The following is a 14,479-nucleotide window of genomic DNA, read 5'->3' as shown; positions in this document are numbered from 1 at the left end:
CCATGACAATGGTATTATAAGGGGATGTACTGTACGGACAGTCACATTACAAAGACATTTTCTTTTCTTTAATTTAACTTTTTTTATTTTTAGCTGTAAATCAGTAGTTAGCATTCCTACCCCAATGCATTTTTCTCTTCATTATCTCTTTTTTTGTTTGATAGCATTTTTGATTTACCTTTTGAGTCATCGACAAAATGTTTAAATACAGAAAATGTATCTAAGTGTGCCTGTCTCGTTCCTTATTTGTTTTCGATAGGCACAACATGTTTCAGACTTTATTTTCCTGCTAACCCATGTTAAAATAAACAATTTTCAGTGGTTCCGCTGAGTCATTTTTTTGGTCATGGAAAATTAGGTAAAGGTCATGGAAAAGTCTTGGAAAAGTCATTGAAAATCATTGCTGAAAAAGTGTATGAACCCTGCATACTGTAGGCCTATCTGCTGCGGAAACCAGGACGAGCTATTTCGGGATCTGTTTTTCGGGGGCTCTTCAGTCTCTCATTTACCCGGCTCCTGATCTTATGCCACTGGTCAATGGTCAGATTTGGGAACCAATTGGAAACATAGGACTCAATCTTTTTCAACCTCTTGACGGGAAAAAAGGAAGGGTTGAATGATGAATAAACAGTGAGGAGGGGTACAGTATGAATACACTAGATATACACAGCAGTATGTGAGCAGTATAATAATAATAATAATGCATTACATTTTTTTTATTAGAGCGCTTTTACAGGTGCTCAAAGCGCTTTACAAGTACACATTACACATATTAGACATGTAAGAGTCATTACTGCGGACATTACCCACAGGAGCAAATGCGGGTAAAGTGTCTTGCCTGACGCAGTGGCGGCCGAGGCGGGATTCGAACTGGAGTTCACCAACGCCCCTTGATCTGATGACCACCGCTCTAACCACTGCGCCAAAAGCGCCCCAATATGAACAGCAATGAGCGCTCAGCTCGAGATACCAGCGAGTCGAGAGAGAGAATGATATCTGCATTTTCTCTTTTGGTTTGATTAGGACACATCCTGGGGATTGTGTTTACAAACATTGACCAAGACCGTTCACCAGCCCCCACCCCCCATGTTGCCTATGCTGTCCTGTGTTGCGAACTCTTTGTTTAAAACGAATTGGCCATCGGAATGTGTGGAGGAATTCTCCCAAGGGTCACATTCCACAGCTCTCCCCCCCCCACTCCTGTGATCTCCCATCCCCCAGTCTGTAGGTTTGTGTTTGCATATTTCTATGCCGTAATTCATGCTGGTCCTCTCACGCACATACATTCTCCTTACAGTATACATACATAGGCTATATGAGTCTGTGTATCTACGGACCATTTGTTTTTCTTTATTAAAAAAGTAAACGGAAGAGCGTCTGAGAGGGGTTTTTGCCCTTTTGCTTTTTACCTTACTAAATGGTCTAATGGTCAGTGGAGTGAGGGGGAGGCCTGCGAAACTCGCGGAAGTGCCAAAACAAAAAGCACTCGTTTGCTTGGAACAAAGAAAACGGCCAAGACACACATTGAGTCCAGACAATGAATGTTATTAAGGGCTGTAAATATAATAAGCCTGTGTCTAAAATTGACAACAGGCTTATTATATTTACAGCCCTTAAGATACACTTTTGTGTTTAACAGCTGACCACTACCATGACATACTTTGTTTTAGTAGATTTCGCATGAGAGCAAAATGTATAAATATGAGCATTAAATTATATGAATATGAGAACAGAATGTGTGAGTGACAATATATGAATGTGTGCATTGAAATATGATAATATGAGAGCAAAATGTATGAGTGTAAATATATACGTGTGTGAGAGTGAAAATGTATGTATGTAAAAGGAGAATATATGTGTGTAAGAGTGAAAATATGCTGCATTTTGAATGTCCGATAGTCCACCATTTCCACCGGAAATATCAAACATTTAATAAAAGTGAAAAACAATTAACAAGACTTAACGTATTCATCATAATTAATTATATTTATTTCGTTTGGATGTAGGATTTTTGACTTTGTTTGCAGTGATCATCTACTATATGAACATTTTGGACCCAAAATCACAACAAAAAAACGTAAAAACAGATTTTGAAAATGATATTATTTTTCATATGTAACACAAACATACACAACGAAACCATTTAAAAGCTGGAAATATATACATGGGATGTCACTATGATAATGTGAAAGTTTGATTGAGGTAGCATGGGATTTCATTCTGATAAGGCAAAAGTGTTATTATAAATATAATACAAATATATATATACACATTATGTACAAAAATCAGTTTTTTCTGTCTTTATCTGTGCCACGCTTCAAAGCGGTTTCTGTCAACTACGACACAGAGGGCAACATCACAGGTTCCTCCTCCTCCATGTTAAAAAACAAGCTTAAAGCTTGACTCACGTTCAGAGTTCTCTTCATCATAGTTGAATCTTCAAAACTCTAAATCTATCTAACTATATCTAAATTCTCAATGTTTGTCTGTCACTTTACTTAAATCGCAGTTTCCCGCCGTCTCTCTTCGTCTCCCGCCGCCTGTCTTCGTATATCTTCGTCTCTCTCCATTTCCCGCCATCTCTCTTCGGTTCCCGCCGTCCCTCTTCGTCTCATTTCGTCTCGTTTCGTATCACTCCGTTTACCTGATTACCTCACCCCCCCCCCTGGTAAATACATCCTGTTGAGCAGAATCTACAGTTTCCAGTATTTTCCGTTTCCTAAAATGATAAAATACGGTGAAGATATTAAAATATGTGCTTCCATTATTCATACTTCTGAAATATATCTGTATTAACTTTATATCATCGTATGTCCGTGTTTATTTTTGTCTGTTTATTGGGTCTTTTTGCATGAAACAAAGACTGGCATATAGTTTCAAGCCAGTACTTTCGACAGAAATACACATATACATCCTGTTGAGCAGGATCTACAGTTTCCAGTATTTTCCGTTTCGTAAAATGATCAAATACGGCGAAGATATTCAAATATGTGCTTCCATTTTTCATACTTTTGAAATGTATTAACTTTATATCATCGTATCTCCGTGTTTACTGGGTCTTTTTGCATGAAAGAAAGACTGGGATATAGTTTCAAGCCAGTACTTTCGACAGAAACACACGGCAATGTTGTCTATCATTTTTCCAACCCAGTTTAGATTTAACCACGCCCAGTTCCGCATTACGCAAGGATCGTCGTAGCTCTACACGATAGCGTCATAGACGCGGCACACCCGCGAAATCTGAATCTGACAAGCGAAATACCATCCTTTTAAACGCCGCATATTAATATACAATATAATAGTGCTTCTTTGTCAATATGACTGACGACCACACTTATGCATCATTTAATATTAATTCCTGATAAGAGGGATACATTAGCAAACATCTGTATATATAGCCTATAATGTTTCGTTTTTTTGTTTGTCATGTAACATATTAACGTTTTGACCTTCTGTTTAGGATGTAAAGGTATCTATTTAATATTTTATTTAAAGATAGACATTTATAATATGGTATAAATGTCTATTTTGTTATATAATACAACATATAACATTTGACATAACAGGCATGATTATTACACAGTCAACCCTTATTCAGTGCCTAATAAATGTATATATTTTTTTACAGTGCAGATTTTGGGACCATCGCACATGTGTGTAAGTAACAAGTATGCTGTATAATCTGCAATAACTGTCAGGTGGTGTTATTGATTATCTTTGCAAAATAGCCCCCACCGATATTGATTTAGAAAAATATCTTTTAATTGAAATATGGGAGCAAAAACAAAAGGGTAGAATTGATCATACCATATGTTATTATTGCAACTGTTTTTATTATATTGTGTTGTTTTGTTTATATATATATATGTATGTGTGTGTGTACAAATGAATTAATATAAAGTGTATATATGTGAGTGTGTTTATAAATGAATGAATACATCTGTGTGTATACATGAATAAATACATGTGTGAGTACATGTGTGTGTTTATATATATATGTTTCTAAATGAATAAATGTGTGTATATATATTAGGGCTGTCAGTCGATTAAAATATTTAATCGCACGATTGTCCATAGTTAATCGCGATTAATCGCACATTTTTTATCTGTTCTAAATGTACCTTAGAGGAATATTTTTCAAGTTTTTAATACTGTTATCAACATATGAGTGGACAAATATGCTTTATGCTAATGTTTATTATCATTTGAACAATGACAAATATGCTCATGAATATTAAACACAACAACCTATGAACATTACAAATATTCGCCTCAACCTGGAACCTCTCTCATACAATACAAATGGTGTGTGTGTGTGTGTTGCGGAAGTTTATGAAGAGAATTATGCAGAAGATGTGATGCAGCATATTTTTGGTATATTCATTTTAATCTCACCAATATATAAGAGGTGTATTGCATCATGTTATCCCTAAATATATGTGTGGGTATATAAATTCCTTTGTATTAATAGTTGAAGGAACAAAATACATTTTTCCTCTTAAATATAGAGAGGTTTTTTATAGATTCCTGAAACAATGTTCCCTTTTTCTTTAAAGTAGATTAGCGCAATAGTCTTTTTCTTTCACTTGTACCCTTTTCATCAAAAGGGTGGTTTAGGCTATTTTTGAGGGGTAAAATGCAGAATTACTTGTGAGTTCTGTTTTGAGTAAAAAGATTACCCTTTTGAGTGTTTTTCTTGGTTAACCATTAGATATAGTGGCTAAATTTGTTCTAAGTTAATTATGCGCATCCTGCAGGCCTTGAGAATTTAGTCACACAGTTAAGAGAGACAATGGTCCTTTTAGACTAAGGGTGAGCTTACTTCGGGTGAATAAAAGTTCAGAGATGATTGGGGGGGTATGAAGACAGTTAGGCTTGTTGGTGAGCTAGTTCTGAGGATGTCATGGGATAGTGACTGTTTTATTCCTAACAAGTATGGCTTTCATAAAGAAACACATGACTTGGGTGATAAGATGTGTTTTGTTGTAAAATGGGCCCGTTTGGTTTTCTGCTGGCCAGCGCTGGGTCATTGTGACAAAGCATATTTTGCGTCTGCCAATGAGAGGACCTGAAAAGATGACCAGCTGACCTCACCCCTTCCTTCTGTCTTCTGGTATATATTCTGTTGATTCCTGAGTTCGGCCTCTCTTCACATGCTGTCAGGACAGAAGGATCTCCGCAGCAAGTGAACAGGGCAGAAGTGGGCCGGCTACTTCTTAAAACATTACAATATGATTTTAGTATATTGTATTATATGGTGTTGTAATGTATTATAGTGCATTGCATTATTACCTTTGATAATTAAAACAGATTGTTTAAACTGGTATCTGGGTGTTCTCTGTCTGATTTCCTTCCTGTTATGATTTTAAGCAGGACTCGTCAAAACGACACGCGGAGCCGAGTGGGGTTGTAAAAACCTCAAAACTCCAACAAGTGGTGACCCAGACGTTTACGAGTGGGCGTTCAGCGGGAGTCACATCAGCAGCCAGCGGACGAAGCTGTCCAGGGGTGACACCTCGAAATACTTTCTGACAACTAAAAACAGAGCTCTATACAAAATATCAGGTAAGCACGGATACCCGTTACACTCAAAATCTGTGATTTGGCTATATTCAAATTTTTTAGAGTTGTCAGGAATATTTCTCAGTGTCTAGTCTTCACGCTAAAGATAATGCAATGCATATTTTAGCATAGGTAGGTAACTAACTAAGAATAATAAGATTAATAAAGCAACGGTTAGGAACCTCGTGGATTTTTCAGAACTCGACACGGCTAACTCATCGGGGGCGTTCAGTGGTTTCTAATGATTCCATCCAGAACTAAATTGAATAATGCTTTCCAGTCTCATAGGAGCTGCAGTTGCATTATAAGTGAATCCAAGGGGAGATACGCAAATTTCAAATAACCATTTTGAAAGGACCGGAATCTCGTTCTCTTGTTCTGTGGGGTTAATCTATCTGGCCAAACGTGACGATAAAGAGATTATGTTATCTGTTGAAATAAACATCGCACCATAAAGCTGGATAGACTGTACGGGGAATAATTTTCTGGGAATAATTACTAATAGATAAGGGAGAAAAGTCAGATAAAGAAATGCGTGGTCACCAGGGGTTAAAGAAAGCCCCCCTTTTTCTTCACAGCTTTCCTCTAATTGCTGAAGCAGCAGCCCGAAGTGTGACTGCTTGTGCTTCTTCTCAAAATGCCTCAAAAATGGCTGCTGAGCGTTGAATTTAAAACAAGGAGTGAATAATCAACGACTGGTCTGAAGTTGGAGTGAATAACATTGAAAATTAATAGATCAATGTGTCGTAGATATTTAAATAAATAAGAAACTATAATTTGTCGTTTTTAGCATAGTTTTTGTGGGATGCAGTTACGTCACATTGTGGTTTTCATGAGAAGTTTTGAGAACTGATTGTTACTATTGCATTGCATTGTGAATTTTGTGCTATTTGTCATTAGGTAGTTTTTGTAATATCATTAGTAGACATTAATTGTGTTTATGAAGAAAGAGTAAGTAAACAGGAGGGATCTGTTCATGTTTAAACATGACAGAGGTGCGGCACGAGGCTAAAAGCACACTGTTGGCTAAACACAGAGAGGTGATTGATGAGAGAAGCTTGTGCAGGAGCAGCTGCAGGGCACAGAGAGAGAGAGACAGGAGAAGTAGATGTTTTGAAGAGTTCAGAGAGAGTACAACTTATATAAAGTTAACTACTAGTCTGAAGAATGTTATATTGTTTTGTGAGTAAACATGAAGTAAAAATATAAGAACAACATGCTTATCTAGGTTAACAGAAAGCTGCTATTAACCAGTTTCAGCAGCTACTGTCCTATCTGTGTTCCAAAGAGAACATACGTTGCATTTACAATTCATATTAAGAAAGTTCACAATTGATACCATTAAAGACCGTTTTGGATTAATAGGGCGTGTCTGTCATAAACATTCGTGCTCAGATGGAATAAAGTGTTGAGATGTTCTCAAGAGTGGGAGTTTTCACAACGCTTTTTAGTTTGTATTGAAACAATTAAGTGGTAAGGACAGAAAACTGTTCCGCGATGATTTCTTTAGGTTTTAGCTTTAGTCATGGAGATTACATTTTGTGAGGAAACTTTTCCACCAATAATAACTGTTCAAAATATATATTCAGTAACTGTAATCAGATTACTTGTTTTTCAAATATAGCGCTAAATACAGTTAGTTTTGTATTCTGTTACAAATCTAACCTGCTTGTAACACAACTTAGATAAACAATTTGAAAAATAATAGAATAGGCAAGTGGTTAAGGAGGTTTTCCTGTTTTGCTCATTTGATTTAGAACTGAAGTAAGGAAGAATAGTGTTTTATGAGAACTGTCATTCCTCATGGTTTTTAAAGATAAATCATCAGTTTGTTTGGACTTTGATGTAGAAATAGGATCATGGTGGAGAAGGAAGACCTTTTTTGGTTTCAAATTTAAAAAAAGATTTTAAAGATGAAGTTTATTTTATTTTTTTCTGACTAGAATTTTAGAAGCAGGACTTCAACTATACAAGATATTTTACGATGTGGTTTTACTACTTTTAATGGAGTAAAGAATCTGGGTAGACTACTGCCATTGGTTTGTTTTAACATTCACATGTTTCAGCATTCCTGACCATATAGACATTCAGCCGTTTTATTTTGTAACCCTTTGGGGGGAGAGATTTAAATTGAGTTTTTCTCCAGTTGCTGATTTGCTGTGATTACAGCAGCACTGGATAGTTGTGCGCCACCTTTGGGTTGTACTCTGAATCAGTGTGTTGGTGAAGAGTTGCTCACTACAGAAACAGAAGAACTGTGCAAAGAACGCATCTCTGAGGAGGGTTTGACATTTTGCTTGGGCCTTGTTGCCGAGGCAACAGTGGTGTGAAGAGGAACTGCAGTTTTTGGGGATTCCTGCTGTGCAGAGGACAACGTGTGTCTGCTGATTGTACCACATTGATCCAGAGGTTCCTTCCCCCTCAGGACATCCCAGTGCAAAACAAGAGTTTCATTGATCCAATTCACTACAGCTGCAGAAGACAACGCATCACTGACTGTTCACATTATGACCGGGCTTGTCTCAGATTGTTCAGACTCTGAAGAAATTATGCGATGATTTTACAGCATAACTGTGCAACAGTTTTCCAGAGGGTGGTGTACAACAATAGGTTTAGTGTTTGAGAAGGGAGGCTGATTGTTTAAACGATGGTCTGGAATGCTGAAAAGATTAAAGTTTAATATCCTTGTTTAGCAAACAACACATCTGATTATTAGGTCACACCTAATAATCTTGACATATAAACTAACTATGAGTAAAAAGATGAATGGATTTTATATCCTAGAGAGGGTTGGTTATGTTGCGAATACTTCACAAGGTATTTGCTAATGTATTTTGAAGAACAAATAACAAGGACACAAGTCCAATTTAGTTTTGTTTTTAGGTTAAATTGTCCATTACCAAAACTGTTCACCTTATGTCTAGATTTGGACTTTGATGGTAAGGGAGTATTTGGGCTTATTTTTATACATCTGACATTTTCAAATATGTTGGCTATTCACTAGATAGACTTTGGTTAAGAACTTTTCTGAAGATTGAATATTTGTTCCATTTCTAAATATTCCTATTTAAAAAGTAATTTTAGAGTAAAGAAGACTGATGCTGTAATTGGACATAATGTGAGGCCTTCAATCACCCATTGTAATGGTGCATATTATTGACGACTAATAGGGAGGAGGGGTCACTCGACCCACCCTGCAGTGGTTTTTTAAATCTTATGCAGCTTCACAGGAAGCGCACGGCACCAGATTATGAGTTTGGAAGACTAGCGTCACCACCTCCTAATGGACATTAATTTAATTAGTAATTAACTGACATTTAGAGATGTTAAAGAGTAAAAACATACCTACCATAAGTGATAATTCCTAAATTTGGCTACAAACCATTGATGAAATGACTTCTGTTTTTAGAATCCTTGATAAAGGAAGGAGTGATTGTTACATATTCGGACACCCAAGGTTCCACGCACTGTTAAAGAGGTTAACATTGTTTTTAAGTGGACCAGATTTGAAGATAAATGAATATGAGTTATGAAATACATAGCAGAGCTTTACAGATCCTAGTAATGGTTTGACTCAAGATGATAATTATGTGCACAAGTTTCTGAAATAGATCTATTAGACATTTGAATATAGATTAGGTGTTGATAAACTGCAGTAGTAGTACAATAAGGAAGTGACATTTTTTGGCTAAACACTTTTCGGGGAATGTGGGAAGCAGCTGTCTCAATGAAAAGTTAGAGATATCTTGAACATTATAGTTGTAATTGTGAATTAATAAATGATGGCGCTCCATATATACATATTTGTGTAGACAAAGGATACTGGCCTATGCTGAAATGTCAAAGTCTCTGCAGAGCACGACACATGGCCAAAAAAGACTGAGACCAACTGACCTTTGACCCTGACCGACAGTGTAACTTGACAAGGCACTGTGAATGACTGACTCTGGGGTGGACCTGACCAAACTTGACTTTACAACCTGACAGTGTGAGTGTGAATGTGAGTGTATGTCTGCATGTGATCAGTGCAACTGCATGATTTAAAACAATGACTAATCAAGCATGTTTTTGGACTAACACATTTTTTTCTGGGCCTCAATAACATTCCACAGAATTGGAAAACCGCACTTGTGCACTCCCACAGGAGGTGGCAGTTTGCAGAATGTGGAACTCAAACTAAAACATGAAGATTCTGTTTCTTTTAGGACTGAAGGATGGAGAGAAACACTTAATTTCACTGAAGTGTTTACTGTGGAAATGATGGATGTACATTTGGGAAAAAATGTTTGATATTTTCTTATAATCCATTATTACCTGAAGGTTTTCTTCCCCTACACATGAGTCATGTGTAAAAAGGGGGAGTGCCCCAACTCGATTGTTCAATCTGACCATTGATTGACGGTTTTAGAATTGACCTGCTCCATATCTGGGGATAAGATACTGTTTGATGAATGTTGACATGTTTCTAATATTGATTGAGTTATAACAGGTAACACAGATGCAGAATCAGTGGCCAAGGGGCTACTGTGAGAGATGTGATTCCAGAATGGAATACTGAAGAAGTTGACCTGTGAGTAATGTTTCAACAGGTATAAAAGTAACTGAGGTTTGAAATGTAGAAAGAACATATTACAGTTAAAACTAAAACATAGTAATGTAATGAGACATAATTTAATTTAGACAACATCATGTAGCTAGCCTGGTGAAGAAGTAAAAGCCATAGACTTTATTGTGTAGGTCATTATAGGGATATACATTTAATCTAAATTCACAAGACATTTGATGACAGTTTGTTGGAATTCTGTATTCATTTTTTCAGCGTAATAATATCTAAGCACTGACAGGTAAAAGCAGTATCACCAGGAAATCATTCACTTTGTTAGTATCATGATTTTGGTTGTTTTTGAATCCATAACATTAGTGTGTTTCTTTACCAGAAACATTAGCAGTTCATATTAGATTTGGATTTTAAATGGGATCTCAAGGATTTCATTTAAAAATAAACACAGATGCTTGTCAGAAATTCAGAGCTATTGAAATATGTTATTTAGTTTACCTAAAGATGTTGGGGTTCTTATTTAGTTGGCACAATCCAAGTACTAAGATTCTGAAGCTGCACTGGCAGATAGGAGGTCTACAATTAATTTAGAAAACCTGTTCACAGACGGCTGTTGTTTCAAGACACCCCACCAACAGGCTCCAAGTGGGTCAAAACAGCTGAGCGTAGGCTTGAGGGAGTTGTATCAGATTTCTCCACACAGGTCGCTGGCGCCAAAAGGGGGACCCGAGAAGCACGAGGCCGACACAGCAGAGTTCGTCTGGCTGAAGGTCATCAGGACAAAGTGGCTCAACCCCAGGCTCTCCGACCCCGACCGAGTGACCCAGCGGACCTCTTATGCCGTCTGCCTGGGAGAAAAGGGGGACAGCTCGTACCACGGGAGCCAGTGTGCGGCGGGGAAACACCTGCGAGGACCCTAGACGACATCAGGACAGACCTGGCCCTCGTCAAGGCAGTCGACCCGGGAGGCATCATCAGCGGGCCCGGAGAAGGAGAATCGGGAAGACATCTCTCCAGCATCGATCCGGAAGCCGCCATCAGCGGGCCCGGAGAAGGAGAATCGGGAAGACATCTCTCCAGCATCGATCCGGAAGCCGCCATCAGCGGGCCGGAGGAGGAGGAGGAGGAAGACATCTCTCTAGCAGGCAGCCCAGAAGCTGCTGTCAGCGGATCAGGGGGACAAAGACACGGCAAGCCAGGACGGCACAGGGGACTTGTCGAGGCAGCAGAGGAGTCTACTTCTCTGATCAGTTCCACCCGTGAAGGGCTAGCTGCGTCTCCCCCTCCCTATCAGCTGCCCCTTGTTGGCGTATTCCTCTGAGGGGGGGGGGCTGATGATTCACCACACAAGGAGACTGCACTAGCACCCAGCTGCCCCCTCATGGTTCCTTCACTGCCATGGAAAGTGGTGTTCTGTCTCCATGAAGGTTTCAAGTACTCTAAATACCAGCTTCGGATGGATTTATACAATGTTTGGGGGACGGACACAGTAGAAAAGAATGACAGTGGGTATATGTTTCAAGTGCCTTGTGTAAATTGCACTCTTTTAAAAGAGTGCAAAAGGGGGAATTGCGGAAGTTTATGAAGAGAATTATGCAGAAGATGTGATGCAGCATATTTTTGGTATATTCATTTTAATCTCACCAATATATAAGAGGTGTATTGCATCATGTTATCCCTAAATATATGTGTGGGTATATACATTCCTTTGTATTAATAGTTGAAGGAACAAAATACATTTTTCCTCTTAAATATAGAGAGGTTTTTTATAGATTCCTGAAACAATGTTCCCTTTTTCTTTAAAGTAGATTAGCGCAATAGTCTTTTTCTTTCACTTGTACCCTTTTCATCAAAAGGGTGGTTTAGGCTATTTTTGAGGGGTAAAATGCAGAATTACTTGTGAGTTCTGTTTTGAGTAAAAAGATTACCCTTTTGAGTGTTTTTCTTGGTTAACCATTAGATATAGTGGCTAAATTTGTTCTAAGTTAATTATGCGCATCCTGCAGGCCTTGAGAATTTAGTCACACAGTTAAGAGAGACAATGGTCCTTTTAGACTAAGGGTGAGCTTACTTCGGGTGAATAAAAGTTCAGAGATGATTGGGGGGGTATGAAGACAGTTAGGCTTGTTGGTGAGCTAGTTCTGAGGATGTCATGGGATAGTGACTGTTTTATTCCTAACAAGTATGGCTTTCATAAAGAAACACATGACTTGGGTGATAAGATGTGTTTTGTTGTAAAATGGGCCCGTTTGGTTTTCTGCTGGCCAGCGCTGGGTCATTGTGACAAAGCATATTTTGCGTCTGCCAATGAGAGGACCTGAAAAGATGACCAGCTGACCTCACCCCTTCCTTCTGTCTTCTGGTATATATTCTGTTGATTCCTGAGTTCGGCCTCTCTTCACATGCTGTCAGGACCGGAAGGATCTCCGCAGCACGCGAACCAGGGCAGAAGTGGCCGGCTACTTCTTAAAACATTACAATATGATTTTAGTATATTGTATTATATGGTGTTGTAATGTATTATAGTGCATTGCATTATTACCTTTGATAATTAAAACAGATTGTTTAAACTGGTATCTGGGTGTTCTCTGTCTGATTTCCTTCCTGTTATGATTTTAAGCAGGACTCGTCAAAACGACACGCGGAGCCGAGTGGGGTTGTAAAAACCTCAAAACTCCAACAGTGTGTGTGTGTGTGTGTGTGTGTGTGTGTGTGTGTGTGTGTGTGTGTGTGTGTGTGTGTGTGTGTGTGTGTGTGTGTGTGTGTGTGTGTGTGATGGATCGTTGCCGCTATGTGCAACTCAAGGCATAGGCCAATGCTCGAACGGGAGCTGCAATCATGTTGCGCACTATCCGTGCTGAGTGTGCTGACTTTTCGTACAATGTCCCACTGTCTGGCTTCCTGCATAAAGTCAAGTGCTCGGCGCAGTTGTGGCGAAATGTCGCTCCTCTGTTTTCATTTAAACAGCTCCATATCCGTTAGCGCAGCTAGCTAGCACCAGATGCTAACAACAACAATGCACGTAAGGTCTCTCTCTCGCTCGTTCGGGCCACACATACACACACCCTCCCGGTCCTCCCAATAGCCAGTCGGTGCCTGCCGGTGAGCGTGGAAGTGTGGTCTGCCACAAGCGGGCGGCAGGAGCGGGGCTGTCAGCATCAGCTTGTAGATGGTATTTTAAACTCGATGCGCTCTGAAACTACGGGGCGGCCGAGGAAAAAAAATACACATGCGTTAATCGCGTTAAAGTAATTAGTGGTGTTCATTTTTTTTTGCGTTAACGCGTTATTAACGCGTTAACTTGACAGCCCTAATATATATATAAAATAGTATCATTAAATAATGCTGTCAGATAAATGAAATACACAGTAATAGTCAAGGTTATATTCAATATTCTGCACTTACTGCACGCTGATAAGATATTTAAAACATCTTTTGTTTGTCCTAAAAACGACATTTGAGGATGCACACAGGCTATTTATAGATGATAAAACAGCAGTAATACAATTTCAGGACTCTTCGATATGGCTTTGATTACAGGATCGTTTACTTTCAGTCAACAAATCCTTTGGAAAGACAAAAAACAACTATTCAATATCCTGCTTTACCGCGACCGCTATAACTGCCGAAGAAGAAGTCTATGACGCTATCGCGTAGAGCTACGTCGATCCCATAGACTGTATATATAAATGGACGTAGGGTCCGTGACGTCACCCATAGGATTCTGCAGAGTTGCCGTGAAGCCCTTAGTAGGCGGAGTCGGCCACTAACGGCTCGACGGTGTCGTCAGAGTCTCCCGCCTTCTCCAAATAAGGGCAAAGAGGCGGAGCTGAGGCGGGACAGGGCGGGACTTGCTGCCAACGAGCGTGACGTTCGAGTCCTAGCTCAGGCTAAGAAGCTAAGCTAACATGCTCTCAGTATCAATCGAATGTAAAACATGATTGATGAAAGTAGTAAATCGGTCAGATTTGACCCGAAGACAACAGGAGGGTTAATGCCATATTCACTTAGTAACGCATGAACAACTTTTACAAATATTTCTATATAGTCTGTGTTGGTAAATGTCATCTAGGTTGCACATTTCCTGCTGAAATACATGCATACCAAGTCACTGCGTGGCACTTTGGTTTTGATAAAACAGTGTAGTTCCACTATATAAACGTTACATTCATAATCAAACGAGACAATCTGCAAGATAATTAGCTATTTGGTATTATTCTTAATGCTTGTCATTCACACGTTAATAAAATAAAATAAGTACCGATACATAGCAGAATAATTGTGGCGGTGTTCAGCTTAATAAGCCTTGCTCAACATCATTTATTTAGCTAATACTACAGCGGGCTGCAGGCGAACCAA

This window comes from Gymnodraco acuticeps, unplaced genomic scaffold (genome assembly GCF_902827175.1).
Source record: "Gymnodraco acuticeps unplaced genomic scaffold, fGymAcu1.1, whole genome shotgun sequence".
In the NCBI taxonomy this organism is placed as follows: domain Eukaryota; kingdom Metazoa; phylum Chordata; class Actinopteri; order Perciformes; family Bathydraconidae; genus Gymnodraco; species Gymnodraco acuticeps.
The sequence above is the reverse complement of the archived record's forward strand: the minus strand, read 5'-3'. Positions refer to the sequence as shown.